Consider the following 21,732-nt stretch of genomic DNA (forward strand, 5'->3'; position numbering starts at 1 on the left):
ATCTCTTTCCCGTAGTCAAGGTGGATTTGTGATGCCCACCTGAAATGTGCTCATAGCCAAATCATTTACTCGCTCCTCCTAGATCGCTGCCCTTGACGTTTCCCATTGCTGTACGTATTTCTCTCTGTATCTGTTTCCCTCTTAGAATGTCCACCTCCTGGGACTTGCTTAGATGATTGGATATGAATATTATTAGACAATAATTCTGCTTTTCATCCAGTATGCTAGTTCTTATTCAAGAACTGTGGTCAGAGGGTATTTGGACATGAGTATCCTTCGCTTATCTCTCTAGTACTGAAAATTTACAGAAGTAACTGGCTGTGTAGAATGTAATAGAAGCTTTTCATATTCGTTTATTCTTAAAAATCAGTATCTTTTTACAGTATTCTTTCTACATGATCCTTTTTTGTACATTTAAGAATATTTTGATTACATTAAATAAGACTGCTGATTTTGCTACTTTTTTTAAGGGGTCTTCAAGTAAGTAAAAAACATACATTATAGGTAGAAGAAAAATGTACCTTGAATTTCCATCTTCCCTCTCACACCGAAGCTGTAAACAATTGACATATTTTGTCTTAAAACACTTGGTTCAATATATGCTTATTTGTTTTAAAACCTGTATCAAACTCTCTCTTTAGATTTAAAGTGCTGTTGAATATGACACTTTTGAGGAGAGAGTGGGCTCAGAATTTAGGCAGGATACGGTAGGCCAAGTATGCTAAGTGTATAATAAATTTTCTAATTTTACACCTAAGACAAGGAGATGTGGTCACTAAAAAATAAACATATATGTAGGACTTAATGTACTCTTGCTTTGTCAGGCTGTTTGCTATAGTTTTCAAGATCACAATGTTACTCTAACTCTGAAAAGTGATGTAATCTGGTAGCAATGTATTCGTTCAAATAAAGGCATTTACATAATAATTAGTCTCTTGCTTCTGTCCCTTAGTAGTATGCCAGTAATGTTTGCCAGATTTTTTTCCTCCAATATTCTAACTCTTTTTCTGGTATACTTTATAAAATGATGTTTGTTAAATTTAAGCTTTTGGAGCTGAATTACAGGGGCTGACTGAGTTAAGGATACGATCAGTGGGGCAAGATGGTTTTCTCCAACTTACCAAAATTTCCTTATCCAAGTTCTCCCTTTTTCTTTCTTTTCCATCTCATTCACTCTTTTCAATGTTTGATTTTATACAGAAGATCGAAACAGTGGGTATCAGAACAACCAGGGAAGAGAGATGGTTTATGTTAGGTTTTCTCAACCTCATCACCATATGGACATTTTGAGCTGGATAATTCTTTGTTGGAGGTGGGAGGGAGCTGTCCTGTGCATTGCAGGGGTTTATCTCTGTCCCTGGCCTCTAACCACAGATGTCAGTAGCACACCCCCAGTGTGTAGATAAAATATGTCTCCAGACCTGGCCAAGTGTTCCATGGTGGGAGTAAAATCATCCCTAGTGGACAACCTGTTGTTCATGGTACCATTTCAAGGTTTTGTGTGAATGAGTAATATGAAATGTAGTCCTTTGAGGAAGTGCATGGTGATACTATAAAATATTTTGTATTTATAGTCTTAAGAATGAGAAAGACCTCTCTTAGTATGATACAAACCCCAGAGACATAAAATGAAAGAATGATAAATGTGACAATTCTGCTTTTGCAATAAATAAATAAATATAGTAAAGTCAAAATATAGATGACCAAGGAAAAAAGTTTAGTCCCATGTGTTAGTCCATTCATAGACTGGGTGACATAAATAACAGAAATTTATTTCTCACAGTTAGGCAGTCTGGAAGTCCAGGATTAAGGCACTGGCAGATTCACTGTCTGCTGAAGGCCCACTTCCTACTTCGTAGATGGCTGTCTTTTAGCTGTAGCCTCACATGGTGGCAGGGGCAAGGAAGCTCTCTGGAGGCTCTTTAATAAGGGCACTAATCCCATTCATGACTCCACCCTTACAATTTAAGGCCCCACCTCCTAATACCATCACACTGGGAGATTAGGTTTCAATATATGAATTTTGGAGGAGACCCAAACATTTGGTCTATGGTGCCCATATCATGGATTTTCTTAATATAAGGACACCTTTTATGAATAAATAAAAGACAAGTCTTCTGCAAACATATGCCAGGGTAGCTGATGAGATAGGATGACTGTATCTTACGACCTATCTTCTACCTTATATTTCCTATGGTTATCTACATTGTTTCCCTCCAAGTACAAAAGTTCTTCTCTGTAAGTAACTATGTCCCAAATGCCTTGAAATGCCTTTGAAGCAAGAGAAAAGGCTTACTCCATCTTGCCCTTTATTCAGAAAAAGAGCTGGTTTCTTGGGTGGTTCGCTGTACAGGGCCCACAGTCTGTAGGAATGCACCTTTGGTCTGTTAAGTGTTCACATAAAGCAATTGGCCTGAACACACCATTTCTTCTTTCCTCCAAATAAAGGGCTAAAATCACTAATCTATTCAGAGGACTAACAAATCTATGAAAGAGAAAGTTCCTTTAGAAAAATGGGCAAAGGAGGTAAATATCCCACTTAAAACCTATAATTAACCAATGAACATAAAAAGCAAATGCTGATTCTCAAAAAGTAATGAAACCAACAAAGAATTGCCTTTTTTAGTAGACTTTCTTTTTTTTCTTTTTTTCTTTTCTTTTTTTTTTTTTTTTTTTTTTTTTTTTTTTTTTTTTTTTTTTGCCACACCGCACAGCTTGTGGGATCTTAGTTCCCTGACCAGGGATTGAACCCATGCCCTCAGCAGTGAGAGCGTGGAGTCCTAACTACTGGACAGCCAGGGAATTCCTGTAGACTTTATTTGTAGAGCAATTTTAGGTTCATAGCGTGAGTTTATTTCTGGGCTTTCTGTCTTGTTCTGTTAATCTATATTTCTGCTTTTGTACCAGTGCCATGCTGTTTTGATTACTGTAGCTTTGTAGTATAGTCCGAAGTCAGGGAGTGTGAATCCTCCAGCTCTGTTCTTCTTTCTCAAGATTGTTTTGGCTACTCAAGGTCTTTTTTGTTTCCATACAAAATTTTTAAAATTTTATGTTCCAGTTCTGTGAAAAATGCTGTTGGTAATCTCATAGGGATTGCATTGAATCTATAGACTGCCTTGGGTAGTATAGTCATTTTAACAATATTGATTCTTCCAGTCCAAGAACACAGTATACCTTTCCATCTGTTTGTGTGGTCTTCGGTTTCTTTCATCAGCATCTTATATTGTTCAGACTACAGGTCTTTTGCCACCTTAGGTAGGTTTATTCCTAGGTATTTTATTCTTTTTGATATGATGGCAAATGGGATTGTTTCCTTAATTTCTCTTTCTGATCTTTCATCGTTAGTGTATGGGAATGCAAGAGATTTCTGTGTATTAATTTTGTATCCTGCAACTTTACCAAATTAATTGATGAGCTCTAGTAGTTTTCTGGTAGCATCTTTAGGATTTTCTTTTGTATAGTATCATGTCATCTGCAAACAGTGACAGTTTTACTTCTTCTTTTTCAATTTGGATTCCCTTTATTTCTTTTTCTTCTCTGATTGCCATGGCTAGGACTTCCAAAGCTATGTTGAATAAAAGTGGTGACAATGGAATCCTTGCCTTGTTCCTTAGAGGGAATGCTTTCAGCTTTTGACCACTGAGAATGATGATACCTGTGGGTTTGTTATATGCGAAAGTATCTTTAAAGATGTTCTTTTTAATCCAGGATACAATAAAAATTTACACATTGCATTTGATTGTCAAGTCCCTTTTCTGCCTTTAAAATGTAAGACACAGGAACAATCTTGCTCTTTTCGTCTTTTGTGCCATTGACATTTGTTAAGAGTTTAGACCAGTTTTGTAGTAGGATGACCCACATCTGAATTTGATTGTGAAAAGAAGGGAAAAAAAATTTGCCATTTAGACAAAATAATATTTATAAAACCTGATATTAATGAGCTTATGATGAGTTTGTAGCATTTGTTTTAGGTGGGTACAGTTGAATAAGTGACATGGCTTTTTGGGGGGAGGGGTCACTTAAAATTTTTATTTTGAAATGATTATAAGTTAAGAGGAAGTGTCAAAAAGTGAACAAGTGGTCCCATGCACCCTTCATCCAGTTTCACCCTGTAATAATGTCCTATGTAGCAATAAAGCCATACCTTGGAGAGATTGTGGGTTCCGTTCCAGACCACCGCAATAAAGTGAACTTTTTGGTTTCCCAGTATGTATAAAAGTTATGTTTACACTATACTGTAGTCAGTTAAGTTTGCAGCAGCATTATGTCTAAAAAAAACTACATACCTTAATTAAAAAATACTTTACTGCCAAAAAATGCTAACCATCATCTGAGCCTTCAGCAAGTCACTGTAGTGACATCATTGATCAGATATCATAACAAATATAATAATAATGAAAAAGTTTGAAATATTATGAGAACTACCAAAATGTGACACAGAGACCTGAAGTGAGTAAATGCTGTTGGACAAATGGTGCTGATAGACTTGCTTGATGCAGGGTTGCCACAAACCCTCAATTTGTAAAAAATGCACTATCTGCAAATTGCAACAAAATGAGGTGTATATGTTTATAGTACAATATCAAACACCAGGTGGGTTAAATGGGTAAAGGGGGTTAAAAGGTACAAACTTCCAGTTACAAAATAAACATGTCCTGGGAATGTAATGTACAGCACAGTGACTATAGTTAATAACACTGTATTGTATATTTGAAAGTTGCTGAGAGAGTAAATCCTAAAAGTTCTCATCACAAGAAAAAAATTTGTAACTACGTGTGGTGACAAATGTTAATTAGATTTATTGTGGTGATTATTTTGCAGTATATACGAATACTGAATCATTAGGCTGTACACCTAAAACAAACACAATGTTATATGTCAGTTATTACTGCAATTTAAAGAATAAAAAACAGGAACTGGAAAAGAGTAAGAAAAAAACCCCAGGAAATTGGCATTGATACGATCCATAGAGCTTATTCATATTTCACCAGTTTTACATGCACTCATTTGTATGTGTATGTGTATATATATATAACCCTGTGCAATTGTATCTTGTAGAGTCATGGAACAACCACCACGATCAATGCTCCTTAGTGCTACCCCTTTAATAGCCATACCCACCAGCCTTCATCCTTAACCCTGGGGTCTATCAGTGGGTTCTCTATTAATTTCCACTGATCTATGTATATAGCCCTTTGCCAATAAATACCACACCATCTTTATGACTATAGCTGCATAATAAGCCTTAACATCAAGTCAAGTGATTCCTCCCACTTTTATTTTTCTTTTTCAAAATTGTTTTAGCCATCCTAGGTCCTTTGCTTTTCCACACACATTTTATTTATTTTTTAATCTCTATTTATTTATTTATTTGGCTATGCCGGGTCCTAGTTGCAGCACACGGGATCTTTAGTTGCGGCATGCCAACTCTTAGTTACAGCATGTGAGATATAGTTCCCTGACCCGAGATTGAACCCAGCCCCCCTGCCTTGGGAGTGCAGGGTCTTAGCCACTGGATCGCCAGGGAAGTCCCTCCACACACATTTTAGAATAAGCTTTCCTAAGTCTACCAAAAAATTTTTTTGCTGGAATTTTGCTGGGAATTGTGTGAAATCTATAGATCAATTTGGGGGAGAACTGACATCTTTATTATAACTCTTCCAATCCATGAGTATAGTGTATCTCTTCATTTATTTAGGTCTTCTCTGACTTCTTTAATCAGCATTTAAAATTTCTTTGTATACAGAGTCTGTACAGTTTTTAAAGTTTATATGTAAGTATTTCATTCTATTTTGAGTTTTTGGGTAAGTTCTTTGGGATTTTCTACATAGACAATCATGTCATTCTTCAAAAATTTGTTAAGAGGGTAGATCCCCTGTTAAATGTTCTTAAAGATAAAAACAAATCATTTCGAATTTAATGGGAAGTGGTCCTCTGTCCTTCATATACCTTCCCAGAAACACTTCATGGGAAGGTGTATTTTAAGGATCAACAAGATGGGAGATGACAACGACTTACTGGGAAACAAATAGTATTGGTGAAAGGTTTTAAAACAAAACCATTGGGGCTTCCCTACTGGCACAGTGGCTGAGAGCCCGCCTGCCAATGCAGGGGACACAGGTTCTATCCCTGGTCCGGGAGGATCCCACATGCCATGGAGCAACTAGGCCCGTGTGCCACAACTACTGAGCCTGCGCTCTAGAGCCCACGAGCCACAACTACTGAGCCCGCAAGCCACAATTACTGAAGCCTGTGCACCTGGAGCCTGTGCTCCGCAGCAAGACAAGCCACCTGCAATGAGAAACCCATGCATGGCAACAAAGAGTAGACCCCGCTCGCCACAGCTGGAGAGAGCCTGCGCGCAGCAACAAAGACCCAATGCAGCCAAAAATAAATAAATAATTTTTTTAAAAAAATTAAAAACCAGGTAAAGGAACTTGCAGCGACTCCTGAGGAATTAATTGATCAGATTTTGTCCACTTTGTGAACTGTCCCCAGGGAAGAACTTCGGACTTCAGTCTTCCTCTTTTGTTGCTTTTTACTCAACATACTTCCTGTGGATAGAGAAGTTTTCAAAGTTACATTTTATGTTGAGTTTTCTGTTAAATGTTTTTCATTAATAATTCACTAATCGATTAAACAATATTGAGCACCTGCTTAATTTCAGGCTTTTGTCTAAGGCCTGAGAAGACGAATGAGAGACGTTCTTTTGCTTGAGCTGTATAGTTGCAGGTCCGGGACATAAACACTTATCACTAAGTAAAATGTCTATGAAAGTTTGTATCAGGAGCACAAAGTCCAAAATGGTAAATTTGGATGGGAGTAAACAAAATGTGTGTGGGTTGGGGTCGTAGTGGTCAGCAAAATCCCCAGTGCAAAGTGATGCTTTAGCTGCTGATTTATTTCTTACAAATTTGGCTGGAGATAAAGGGGCCCAGATGAGTTTTTAAAGACCCTGCAGGCTTCTTCTTGAGGTCCAGATTTGACCCATACTTACTCCCGGGTTTCAAAATCTTATTTCAAAACTGCTACACTCAGATTTCATGGAAGGGGCTCCTTGTAAGGCTTGACAGCTGACACTTAAAATATAGATAAGACAGTCCTCTCAGAGTCTATGTCACTGATGAGAAAGAGGAAAACAGCCCCTGGCATATGGAAGCTGGCCTGGCACTCAAGGCTCAGCCTGTTCTGTGAGCATAGAGAAATTCACACACCAACGTCTGACAAGGCCCCTCTATGATGGTGACGAAGTGAGACAAAACCAAGACCACTGTGTAATCATGTCTGAACACAGACAAAATATGAATGTCATCCAAGTCTCAGAAATGAACAAACACCCTCCTCTACTGGCTTATATGAGGCCCTGCTGCTGTCTTTTTTCCCCCAATACAGCTTTAGCCTTGGTATAATCTAGTGTAGTTTTACAGTGTTGATTATAAATATTTCTTGTCTTTAGATACTTAGGACTTACACCTTGTCTCCTCTGACAGCTAGCCTTGATTTCACCTCTCCCAAATCTAGGCTCTAAATTCAGAATAATAAAATTATTAAAATGTCTTTTGTGCCTAAACTATTTTTGGGTTTCCTGAAATGGCCACTAGGGAATAGGAAGATTTGCTTCTCAATTCTATACAAGAAAGAACAATAAGAATAAATTTTTCTACCTTTTAATTAAGTCCAAACTGTAAAAATAATGGTGATAAACTTAACAAATTAAGAGTTTATCTTCCTATGTTAGTTATGCATAATTAAATATGGTAATTATCTCTTTCAATGATTGAATACATTTCAAGTTAAAAGAAACATACATTTAAGCACAAAGACTGATGCAATGACTCTCTTCCAAACATTTTTCCAGGATTCTGGATTCACAAACCATTTTTCTTTTTTGTTCAAAATATTTGTGGACAGGCACTTGAGGTACTGACTCAGTTACATAGGACTCATGAAAGGCCTATTGCTTAGATCCAATAACCAAAACATATCCACTTTGCAAGCTGTAACAGCAACAGCAAAATATGTAAAAACTTCATTAAGCTTAGTTCTAAGGTCTTCAGTAATCTTAATGGCTCTCATGCTGTATACACTCTTCTATGGAAGAAAAGCACTCACCACTTTTCAGCTGGTCACCTAAGAAATATTGCAATACGCCAAAGCCAGTCACGCTCCTTCCTTCACCTAAAACAGAAAACCCCCATGGTTGCTTATGCCTTTTAGGAGATTATCTATGCCCTGGACAGAGACTCTTAAATAACTATGATTTATTTGTATTTGTTAATGGTTCAAACAGGAAAATTAAAACTAAAAAATTGCTAAATAGGGTATGATATTATGGACTTAAATGTCCCCTTGAAATATAAGCGTCTCATAGAAATTAAATCAGTTCTGATAGCTAACTTAATTGCCCTTGCTCAGACTGACAAAATATAAAGGAGGATATTTCATACTGATAGTAAATATGTGATTTTAGGTTAATTCCATGATGTCCTCATGGTTTAGAAGAAGATTTCCTGACCTCTCTAGGAACCTCTATAAAATAAATGGTGACTTAAAAGACCTTGAGATGCTTTGCCATTATCTAAGATAACCATGATAAAAACAGATTTTAGCAAAAACACTTCATGGTATCACCCTTAATAGCAGAGATGGTTTGGCTACAGCACTGAACCAACAGTAGTGGAGAAATGGTAAGAGGTATTGCTGAGGCATGTCCTACCTGTAATCTCACAAATCCTGAAAGTCTGTAAAGGTAGGAAATAGGAACCAGAGCCTCGAGGTCCCCTTAAACATCTCCAGGGCTTCCCTGGTGGCGCGGTGGTTGAGAGTCCGCCTGCCGATGCAGGGGACACGGGTTCGTGCCCCGGTCCGGGAAGATCCCACATGTCGCGGAGCAGCTGGCCCCATGAGCCATGGCCACTGAGCCTGCGCGTCCAGAGCCTGTGCTCCGCAACGGGAGAGGCCACAACAGTGAGAGGCCCGCGTACTGCAAAAAAAAAAAAAAAAAAAAAAAAAAAAAAAACATCTCCAAATGGGCAATGAGTGTGTTCTGGTTATTGTTGTGTATTCTTAGGGTGGGTTGAGGCCTCTCCGTGCTGGAGAGCTGAGTGAAATGGTTTCCCACTCCTGATATGGGAAATCCCAAGGTATCTCTCCAGTAACAGGGACACACATTTTGCTGGTACTGCCATTTTAAAATCCTTTAAAATATTACATTTTATTCAGAAATTCCTCTGTACATACCATATTCAAACTCAGAAAAAAATAAAGAAAATTAACAGAATTCTAAAATTTTAATTATTAAAGCTCTCAAAAACCCTCAGACTTCCCAGGCCCAAAGTACTGCCATTAGCCCGATGATGATAAACCACTCAAGGATCCACAAGTTTCCTCCTTATGTGTTAATAAAAAACTGCCTCACGCATTTGGGAATTTCACTTCCAATCCCAGCTTCTACTCTATTACAAGCTAATGTGACTGAATATTCCAGGAGATTTATAAAACATCTCCAACTTTATGACCAGTGGGTATAAGGTACGTCTTCAAAATATGCACCTAAACATCCTCCGTGTGATCTGCCACCTGGAGGTTTGGTCTTCTGAAATAGGCAACAGAAATAAAACTTCCATTGACCCTTAGTGAAAACTTTCTTGTTGGTACTATTAACAACTGATATATCAGTAAAACTCCAAGGTATTGATACTTAGATTTTTTTTTCAGTATATAAAATGTTTAACTTAAAAGATATACATCACTTCCTCCCACACTACTGGACATCTATTTCATCAGAAGACCTTAGACTGAGGATTGTTAGGAATCTTCCAGAAGCCGCTAACAGCGGAAGTGGGCAACTGCTCCCTGAGACAACAAAAGCTGATGTCTTCGGAAGGGGATAGGTTCCACCCAAGATGACAGGGTAAGATTAATTTTCTCATTTTTCAACACTTTTTCTGTCCCTTTGCCCTTCTACTAATATTACCTATTAAGACACTTTTACACCCTCCAGAACGCTATGTGATCTCCCTTATCTTCATCCTATTATTTTTGAACCCCTATTGCCCTCTTCTGCCACTTCAGGGAAAAGAAAACTCTCCTATATGTTTTTCCCAGTCATAGGTGCTGCTCTGAATTTAACTGATTGCTGGATCTAGTATCCTCCACCAGACCCTGCTGACACTAATTTAATATCACTTCCTTTAAACATCTCGGAAGACAGATTCCCTTTTATAGGCCCCTTCTGGCACTTACTTAAGCTTCCCTCATATCATTAATCCCAACCTTCAGCCTTATAAAAGTGGACCTTGACGTCACATTATCAGAACGCTTTTGCTAAGGTTATTATAATACCATCAGCGAGACCTGCCAATCAGGAGTAGGCAACAATATTGAGGCTTTCTTGTCCACGACAGTCAGTTCATCCTCTTCAGAAAACACCCTGCTTTGCTGAACTATGTAGTTCCACTCAAAAATTTGTCTGCCTTGAAGGACACCAAACTGGCTTACCCCTGTTGTGATAAATGATACTTTTATATTTCCAGTACAGTTTACTTCCAACAAGAGTACTCCATTTTATGCGGATAGGCTTACACCGATCTGCCACACACTGATTTATCCTGTGTATTCGGGATAACTGTGAGACACTTTTACATATTTAGAGGTACCATCCCTCCTGTGGATCCCGTTCTCTGGAAAAAATACGACCCAGAAACCTTCAAAATGCAGTGCACCCAAGCTTATTAAAAAACAAAACAGGGCTTCCCTGGTGGCGCAGTGGTTGAGAGTCTGCCTGCCGATGCAGGGGACACGGGTTCGTGCTTGGATCCAGGAAGATCCCACATGCCGCGGAGCGGCTGGGCCCGTGAGCCATGGCCGCTGGGCCTGCGCGTCCGGAGCCTGTGCTCCGCAACGGGAGAGGCTACAACAGTGAGAGGCTCGAGTACTGCAAAAAAAACAAACAAAAAAACAAAACAAAACTCCCAGAAGGTATAAGTAACTCTGTTTTCATGCATACTATGTAACTGGCAATTTCCCCATTAGGGATAATATCACTAACAAACACAGCCCAAAACTTGCCTTAGACCCTAACAAAAATCATAAGTAACACAAATTCAACTTCGAAAGACAAACTAGTCTAAACCCATTAGTTAGGATTGTTATGGACAATCACGCACGCAGTCCTTGATTCCCTCTTAACCAGCCAAAGGGGAAGTTATGCTACAGCAAACACTATTGCTGTACCTATTGATAAAGGTGATTCAGATATCAGGACCCATATAGTGAAGCCCACCCCGGTGGCCAGGCCCACATCACACACCTAAGCCAGCACTTATAGGAAACACCTGTCAAGGAATTTTATCATACACCAATCACTATCCTCCAGCTCAGCCTTAGCAATTTACCTTAGAAAACAGGACTTGCTAGCCTTATAAGGAAATCCCTGACCTCATAGCCAATCATGCCCTGTTTTGGCACTGCCTCTTTCAACTCCATAAAACTCGCTCTTGCCAAAATCCCTCAGGAAGAGTGCTTCACTACTTGTGAGGCATTGTACTCTCCCAATCCATGGACTGTTTTCCCGTAAATAAAGGACATCAAGCTCATTACTAAGTTGTTTTGTTTTGTCAACTGATGGTTTTGGCAATGAGTTGGGACCTGAAGACAGCTACTGAAGATCCCATGAACCGCTGCAAAACACAGGTGAAGTTACCCACAGAGCCCTTTTAGTTTGCGGCCTCTTCAGCCACTCTCCGGGATCTCTGGTAAGCTTCTCTTGGGTTTATCCCTGCTTATTTTGTGTTCTGAGCTCTTTACGTTTGTTTGTCCTCATCCTTCTGAGTGGAAAATTAGGATGTGAAAGACTCCAGATTGTTCTGGGTGAGACTTACTGCACCACAACATTTGAGTTTGTTGCCAGCTTCATCTACAAGGTAAGCTGCCTTCAGGAGGTCCTCATAGGTCTCAAGAACTGGGCACAGGCAGCCAGAAACAGTAAGTCTCATTAAATTAGGGAGGATTATTTCGACAGGGGAAAATAATGGGTACTCTTCAATCTAAGAAAGCAAGATGGCAGCTGTTAGGGGAGTCACAAAGCCTCAAGGTAAGTCCACAGCATAAGCCAGAGTGGGACTTGGGGGAACAAATTAAGACAAGAAATTCGACTGTTTTGACCAATGGCGCATCAAAATCTAAGTAGGCACAAGTCAGACTATTAAAAACCATTAGGATGTCTGCCACTGTAAAGAAATATTCTCATGAAAGGAATAATAGATCCATTGCTAACAGGAATCTCAGAAGCCACAGCCACAAAATTGGTGGGTACAGGTCAAGCACTTAAAAGCACTTAAAATCTTACTAAGAATCTTACTAAGAGTGCTTGCCACCTAACGCTAACCTTACCCGCCAACCTCAAGAAGAGTTCTAGGGCTTCCCTGGTGGCGCAGTGGTTGAGAGTCCGCCTGCTGATGCAGGGGACACGGGTTCGTGCCCCGGTCTGGGAAGATCCTACATGCCGCGGAGCGGCTGGGCCCGTGAGCCATGGCCGCTGGGCCTGCGCGTCCGGAGCCTGTGCTCCGCGACGGGAGAGGCCACAACAGTGAGAGGCCCGCGAACAGCAAAAAAATAAGTGAGTTCTATGCAAACAGGTATGCTGTAAAACACCACAAAATCCCCAACCCACTGGCACATTCCTCTTAGGTATTAATTTCGCTCTGAGAGACCCAAGACTTAGCTAAAGAAATGGGATCCTCAAGTTTCAAAGAATTAAGCACACCACCTTGTGGCACACCTGCTAATTCTGTGTCTAAGAACTGTGGTCCCAGAAGCTGTCAATATCTACAAAAATGGCAAAATCTTACTAAGACCATCTAGAATCACAGTGGTCACTGTGTGGTACGTTCCAGTTAGACAAGATCATTCATTTAAGAAGTGTACTTGAGGGACTTCCCCGGTAGCGCAATGGTTAAGAATCCGCCTGCTAATGCAGGGGACACGGGTTCGAGCCCTGTTCCGGGAAGATCTCTCATGCCGTGGAGCAACAAAGCCCATGTGCCACAGCTACTGAGCCTGCGCTCTGGAGCCTGCGAGCCACGACTACTGAGCCCACGTGCTACAACTACCGAAGCCCGCGCACCTAGAGCCCATGCTCTGCAACAAGAGAAGCCCCCGCAACGAGAAGCCCAAGCACTGCAACGAAGACCCGATGCAGCCAATAAATAAATAAATTTTATTTTAAAAAAACAGTCTTCTTCACAAATATTGAGTACTAGTAAAAAGCTTTAGCCATCTGAGCAGGTAAACTTAACTTATTCCGTCTGCAGGAAACACAATTTCAATCCAACTGTTCTTTAATGAACTAGTGAATTTTACAGGATCATACATTTCTTATGGCTAAACATTTTTAAACAAAAGCTCTAAGACCTCTGCTTGCGTCTGTCTGTATGTGTATGTATGTCTATGTATTGTAAAACAAAGAATGTTTACTCGCATCCAATTCTACAAGGATCAAGTCATTAGCTGCTGCAGACCCTGACATTCAGCATACCCTGAAAGGAATTCAGGATGAAAAACAGGATGAAGTGTCTGTGTTTTGGATATATGGGCCCCTAGAGAGTTAAGATGCATACCTCAGGAAGAATTTTAATGACCCCAGATTCTTGCATCTTCGCATACGTAGATTAGCACCAAAATCATTAACTTGAGAGATCTGTTTTTGTGATTAGTGGTAATCTTTTACCAAGATATATACTTGACTACATGTATTCCCCAGCGCCCGAAATTCATGTATATCCTGGTGGCCCCCCTACCGCTTCACAGCAGTTCCTAAGAGCTATCTGAAAGGCTGTCTCCTGGGCTCTAGTCCTCAGTAAATCCCTGAATAAAATTGAAACTCACAGCTTTCATGTTCTGCATTTTTTATTTCAGCTGACAGTTTTGGTGACCACGAGAGAACCCAGAGCAGCCATCTCTCCTTTGCCTTAATTCTAGGAGGATCTGGAGCCTTGGTACCAGCAAGGGCACCTTGTGCCCATCCTCCTCCCCAGCAAGTCCACACAAATTTGGGTGACTCTCTCTTGGTCTTGGATCTCCCATCTTGGTTGATGATCCTGAGTTTTATTTGGTGGTGCGTTAAAAAGGAACCAGATTTATCAGTTGAAAGATACTAAAATTTTGCTCAGTTGAAAGATACTTAGGGTTCTCCAGTTGAAAGACACTGGGAAGATTTTGCTCAATTGGAAGACACTGAGTGCCCATGGTGGTTTTAGGCTGCTGGGGAGAGAAACTGAGACATGTGAAAGAGCTGAAACGACTCTGGGGTGACACCTAGAAGAGTTAATCTTACCAACAGCCCATCTACCCATCACACAGTTTTCAACAGTGATTTTATCCCAGCAAAAGAACAACTTTAAATTGAGTACTATACTAGAGTCTCCCAAACAGAAGTAAAAGGAGCACCAGATAACCTCTGACTAATACCCCAGCCGGGTTTACGTACACACAAAATGTATACTTGCAAGTACTTACTTAATTGGTTTCCATTTACGTGGAATAACTTTTTCTATCCCCTCATTTTCAGAATGTATGTGTCTCTAGATCTGAAGTGAGTCTCTTGTAGGCAGCATATATATGGGTCTTGTTTTTAATATCCAGTCAGCCAGTCTTTGGTCAGCGTTTACATGTAAGGTAATTATCGATATGTATGTTCCTATTGCCATTTTGTTAATTATTTTGGATTTTTTTTTTTTTTTTTTTTGCGGTACGTGGGCCTCTCACTGCTGTGGCCTCTCCCATTGCGGAGCACAGGCTCCGGACGCACAGGCTCAGCGGCCATGTCTCGCGGGCCCAGCCGCTCCGCGGCACGTGGGATCTTCCCGGACCGGGGCACGAACCCGCGTCCCCTGCATCGGCAGGCGGACTCTCAACCGCTGCGCCACCAGGGAAGCCCTGGATTTGTTTTTATAGGTCTTTTTCCCCCCTTTCTTCTTTTGTTCTCTGGTGATCTGATAACTATCTTTAGTATTACGTTTGGATTCGTTTTTCTTTCTTGTGTGTACGTCTATTATAGATTTTTGGTTTACAATTATCATGAGGTTTTTCTATAGCAGTCTATAAATACATATTAATATTATTGTTTTAAGCTGCTGAGCTCTTGATTTCAAATGCATTTTAGATACCCTGCACTTGTACTCTCCTCCCCTCATGATGACTGTTTTTGACATCATGTTTTATATACACCTAATTGTATGTAAAATACAATACAATCATACATCTAATTGTTTTGTGTATCCCTTAACTGCTTATTGTGGATACAGATGATTTTACTGCTTTTGTCTTGTATCCTCCATACTAGGTTTTTGTGTGCATGATTTCCTGCCTTTACTGTATGTTTGCATTTACCAGTGAACTTTTTCATTTTGTAATTTTCTTGTTTCTAGCTATGGCCTTTTCTTTTTCACCTAGACAATTCCTTTAACATTTATTGTAAAGCTGGTTTGGTGGTGCTGAATTCTTTTAGCTTTTGCTTATCTGTAAAGCTTTTGATTTCTTCATCAAATCTGAATGAGAGCCTTGCTGGATGAGTATTCTTGGTCGTAGGTTTTTCCCTTTCATCACTTTAAATATATTATAACACTCCCTTCTGGCCTGCTGAGTTCCTGCTAAAAAATCAGCTGACAGCCTTATGGGAGTTCCCTTTTATGTTATTTGTTGCTTTTCCATTGCTGCTTTTAATATTCTCACTTTTTTTAATCCTTATATCTGGCATAAATTTTTAATAATTTGATATTTAAAAATTGAAGTATAGTTGATTTACAATGATTCAGGTATACAGCAAGTGATTCAGTAATACACACACACACACACACACACACACACACACACACACACATATTCTTTTTCAGATAATTTTCCAATATAGGTGGTTACAAGATATTGGCTATAGTTCCATGTGCTATACAGTAGGTCCTTATTGTTTACCTATTTTATATATAATACTGTGTATCTGTTAATCCCCAATTCCCAATTTATCCCTCTTGCCCTTTCCCCTTTGGTAACCATAAATTTGTTGTCTATGTCTGTGAATCTATTTCTGTTTTGTAAATAAGTTAATTTGTATCATTCTTTTAGATTCCACATACAAGTGATATCATATAATGTTTATCTTTCTCTGACTTACTTAGTCTGATAATCTCCAGGTCCATCCATGTTGCTGCAAATGGCATTATTTCATTCTTTTTAATGGCTGAGTAATATTCCACTGTATATATGTACCACATCTTCTTTATCCATCCATCTGTCAATGGACATTTAGGTTGCTTCCATGTCTTGGCTATCGTAAATAGTGCTGCAATGAACATTGGGGTGCATGTATCTATTTGAATTATAGTTTTGTCCATATATACACCCAGGAGTAGGATTGCTGGATCAGAAGGTAACTCTATTTTAGCTTTTTAGGAAGCTCTATACTGTTCTCCACAGTGGCTGCACCAATCTACATTCCCACCAACAGTGTAGGAGGGTTCCCCTTTCTCCACACCCTCTCCAGCATTTATTATTTGTAGACTTTTTGATGATGGCCATTCTGACTGGAGTGAGGTGATATCTCATTGTAGTTTTGATTTGCATTTCTCTAATAAATAGTGATGTTGAGCATCTTTTCATATGCCTGTTGACCATCTGTATGTCATCTTTGGACAAGTGTCTACTTAGATCTTCTGCCCATTTTTTGATAGGGTTGTTTGTTTTATTGCTATTGAGCTGTATGGGTGATTTGTATATTTTGGAAATTAAGCCCTGTCAGTTGCATTGTTTGAAAATATTTTCTCCCATTACATAGGTTTTCTTTTTGTTTTATTTATGGTTTCCTTTGCTGTGCAAAAGCTTTTAAGTTTCATTAGACCCCATTTGTTCATTTTTGCTTTTGTTTCCATTACTCTAGGAAATGGATCAAAAAAATATTGCTGTGATTTATGTCAAAGACTGTTCTGCCTATGCTTTGCTCTAGGAGTTTTATAGTATCTGGTCTTACAATTAGGTCTTTAATCCATTTTGAGTTTATTTTGGTATGTGGTATTAGAGAATGTTCTAATTTCATTTTTTATATGCAGCTGTCCAGTTTTCCCAGCACCACTTAGTGCAGAGAAATTCTTTTCGCCATTGTATATTCTTGCCTCCTTTGCAGTAGATTAATCGACCATAAGTGCATGAGTTTGTTTCTGGGATTTCTGTTCTGTTCCATTGATCTATAACTCTATTTTTGTGCCAGTACCATACTGTTTTGTTTTGTTTTGTTTTGTTTTTGCGGTGCGCGGGCCTCTCACTGTTGTGGCCTTTCCCATTGCAGATCACAGGCTCCGGACGCGCAGGCTCAGCAGCCGTGGCTCATGGGCCCAGCCGCTCCGTGGCATGTGGGATCTTCCTGGACTGGGGCACGAACCCATGTCCCCTGCATCAGCAGGCAGACTCTCAACCACTGCGCCACCAGGGAAGCCCCAGTACCATACTGTTTTGATTACTGTAGTATAGCTTTGTAGTATAGTCTGAAGTCAGGGAGCGTGATTTCTCCAGCTCTGTTCTTTCTCAAGATTGTTTTGGCTATTTGTGGTCTTTTGTGGTTCCATAAAAAATTTAAAAAATTCTTTTGGTCTAGTTCTGTGAAAAATGTCATTGGTAACTTGATAGGGATTGCTTTGAATCTGTAGATTGCCTTGGGTGGTATAATCATTTTAACAATATTGATTCTTCCAATCCAAAAACACAGTATACCTTTCCATCTGTTTGTGTGGCCTTTCATCAGCATCTTATATTTTTCAGAGTACAGGTCTTTTGCCTCCTTAGGTAGGTTTATTCCTAGGTATTTTATTTTTTTGGATGCGATGGTAAATGGGATTGTTTCATTAGTTTCTCTTTCTGATAGTTCATTATTAGTGTACAGAAATGCTGCAGATTTCTGTATATTAATTTTGTATCCTGCAACTTTTCCAGTTTCATTGATGAGCTCTAGTACTTGTCTGGTAGCATCTTTAGGATTCTATGTGTACTATCATGTCCTCTGCAAACAGTGACAGTTTTACTACTTTCTTTCCAATTTTGATTCCTTTTGTTTCTTTTTTCTTCTCTGATTGCTGTGGCTAGGACTTCCAAAACAATGTTGATTAAAAGTGGAGAGAGTGGGAATTCTTGTCTTGTTCCTGATCTTAGAGGGAATGCTTTCAACTTTTCTCCCTTGAGTATGCTATTAGCTGTGGGTATGTCATATATGGCCTTTATTATGTTGAGGTATGTTCCCTCTATGCCCACTTTCTAGAGAGTTTTATTTGTTTTGTTTTGTTTTTTACCATAAGTGGATGTTGAATTTTATCAAAAGATTTTACTGCATCTATTGAGATGAGCATACGTTTTTTATTCTTCAATTTGTTAATGTGGTGTATCACATTGATTGATTTGTGGTTATTAAAAAAATCCTTGCATCCCTGGGAAAAATTCCACTTGATCATTGTGTGTGATCCTTTTAAGGTATTGCTGGATTCAGTTTGCTAGTATTTTGTTGAGGAGTTTTGCATCTATATTTACCAGTAATATTGGCCTGTAATTTTCTTTTTTTGTGGTATCTTTGTCTGGTTTTGGTATCAGGGTGATGGTGGCCTCATAGAATGAGTTTGAAAGTGTTCCTTTCTCTGAAATTTTTTGGAATAGTTTCAGAAGAATAGGTGTTAACCCTTCTCTAAGTGTTTGATAGAATTCACCTGTGAAGCCATCTGGCCCTAGACTTTTGTTTGTTGGGAGTTCTTAAATTACTGGTTTCAGTATTGGTAATTGGTCTGTTCATTTTTTCTATTTCTTCCTGGTTCAGTCTTGGGAGATTGTACCTTTCTAAGAATTTGTCCATTTCTTCTAGGTTGTCCATTTTATTGGCATATAGTTGCTCATAGTAGCCTCTTATGATCCTTTGTATTTCTGTGGTGTCGGTTGTAACTCCTACATTTTCATTTCTGATTTTATTGATTTGGCCCTCTCCCTTTTTTTCTTGATGAGTGTAGCTTAAGGTTTATCAATTTTGTTTATCTTTTGAAAGAACCAGCTTTTAGTTTCATTGTTCTTTTCTGTTATTTTTTTTAGTGTCTATCATTTATTTCTTCTCTGATCTTTATGATTTCTTTCCTTCTACTAACTTTGGGTTTTGTTTGTTTTTCTCTCTCTAGCTCCTTCACATGCCAGGTTAGGTTGTTTATTTGAAATTTTTCTTGTTTCCTGAGGTAATCTTGCATAGCTATAAACTTCTCTCAGCACTGCTTTTGCTGCATCCTATAGGTTTTGGATTGTTGTGTTTTTGTTTTCATTTGTCTCTAGGTATTTTTTATTTCCATTTGTCTCTAGACATTTTTTAATTTCCTCTTTGATTTCTTCAGTGATCCACTGTTGTTTAGTAGCATATTGTTTAGCCTCCACATGTTTGTGTTTTTTGCAGTTTTTTTCTTGTAGTTGATTTCTAGTCTCATAGTGTTGTGGTCTGAAAAGATGCTTGATATGATTTCAATTTTCTTAAATTTACTGAGGCTTGCTTTGTGGCCCAGCATGTGATCTATCCTGGAGAATGTTCCATGTGCATTTGAGAAGAATGTGTTTTCTGCTTTCAGGTGGAATGCTCTATAAATATCAATTAAATCTATTTGTTCTAATGTGTTATTTAAGGCCTGTGTTTCCTCATTGATTTTCTGTCTGGATGATCTGTCCATTGATGTAAGTGTGGTGTTAAAGTCCCCCACTATTATTGTGTTACTGTTGATTTCTCCTTTTATGTCTGTTAATATTTGCCTTGTATGTTGAGGTGCTCCTATGTTGGGTGCATATATATTTACAGTTACTAGTTAATATTCTCTCTTTATCTTTAATTTTGTCATTTTGATTGCAATGTGTCTTGGTGTGTTCCTCTTTGGGTTAATCCTGTATGGGACTCTCTGTGCTTCCTGGACTTGTGTGACTGTTCTCTTTCCCAGGTTAAGGAAGTTTTCAGCTATTATCTATTCAAATATTTTCTCAGGCCCTTTCTCTCTTCTCCTTCTTGGACCTCCATAATGTGAATATTATGCTTGAGGTTGTCCCAGAGGTCTCTTAAACTATCCTCATTTCTTTTCATTCTTTTTTGTGTTCAGTGGCAGTGATTTCAGCTACTGTCTTCCAGCTCACTGATCCATTCTTCTTTATCTTTTATTCCACTATTTGATTACTTGTAGTGTGTTTTTTATTTCAGTTATTGTATTCTTCATCTCTGATTGTTCTTTAACTCTTTGTTAAAAACGTCTAACTTCTCACTCTGTGTATCCATTCTCCTCCCGATTTCTTGGATCATCTTTATGAGCACTACTCTGAACTCTTTCTTGGGTAGACTGCCTATCTACACTTCACTTAGTTGTTCTGGGGTTTTGTTCCTTCATCTGGAACATATTCCTCTGCCACCTCATTTTTTCTAAGTTGCTATTTGTATTTTTATGTATGTGGTAGGTTAGTTACATTTCTTGACCTTGGAGAAGTGACCCTCTGTAGGAGATGTCCTGTGCATTCCAGCAGTACACTCCCTCTCGTCACCCAAGCCATATGCCCTAGGGACTCCCCCAAGAGGGCTGCGTGGGCCCTTCTCTTGTGGCTGGCTGACCATGTGGATGGTCTGTTAGGCTTGGTTGGCCCCTAGTCCGGTTCGTTGCCAGGCTCTGCCTTGTGCAGATGCTGCTGGCTGTATAGTGGGGCCTCGTCTGGAGGTGGCTGATTGCAGAACCCTAGGGGACCCCAGGGTTAGAGCTGGCTCACTGGTGGTCAGGTTCAGGGTCCTGAAGACTCTGGGGCTGTTGCCCACCCACTAGCAGGTGAAGCCAGATCCTGGGGTTAGTGCTGGATAACTGGCAGGCAGAGCTTATTCCTGGAGTCTGGCTGCAGGGCCCAGAGATCCCAGAGCTTGTTTCAGATTGTTGGGGTGGGGGCCAGTTCCTTACACAATTGATTATGGGGCAAGGGGTGTCCCAAAAATTGCATTGGCCTGCTAGTGGGCAGGGCCAGGTCCCAGCTGGTCCTAGGGTAGGGTCTAATCTGCTGTTAGCAGGCTCATTCCACAGTCTGTGGGGTTATAGTTTTCTTGCTTCTGGTATCTGCCCCCTGGTAGGTGAGGCTGGTTTAGAGGCTTATACAGGCTTCATGGTGGGAAAGGCCGGTGCCTGCCCACTGGTGGGTGGACCTGGGTCTTGGCCCTCTGGTGGGCAGGGCCATGTCTTGGGGCATGTCTAGAGGTGGCTGTGGGCTCAGGAAGTCTTTAGGAAGCCTGTCTGCTGATGGGTGGGGCCATGTCCTCTCCCAGTTAGTTGTTTGGCCTGAGGCGTCCCAGTACTAGAGCCTTCAGACTGTTGAGTGGGGCCACATCTTGGTGCTAATGAGCCAAGATGGCAGCAACCAGGAGTGTTCATGCAGTTGAATGTTCCCAAATATGTCTGACACTCATGTCTATGTCCCCATTGTGAGCCACAGCCACCACCACCACCACCACCCCTGCCTCTCCAAGAGAGTCTCCAAGACCAGCAGCGAGGTCTGCCCCAGGCTCCTATCAAATTACTGCTTTTGCCCTGGGACCCGGTGCACATGAGATTTTATGTATGCCCTTTAGGAGTGAAGTCTCTATTTCCCCCAGTCCTGTGGGGCTCCTGCAATTAAGCCCCACTAGCCTTCAAAGCCAAATGCTCTGGGGGCTCCTCTTCC

The sequence above is a fragment of the Lipotes vexillifer genome, unplaced genomic scaffold (genome assembly GCF_000442215.2).
Source record: "Lipotes vexillifer unplaced genomic scaffold, Lipotes_vexillifer_v1.1 scaffold1340, whole genome shotgun sequence".
NCBI classification, from domain to species: Eukaryota; Metazoa; Chordata; class Mammalia; order Artiodactyla; family Lipotidae; genus Lipotes; species Lipotes vexillifer.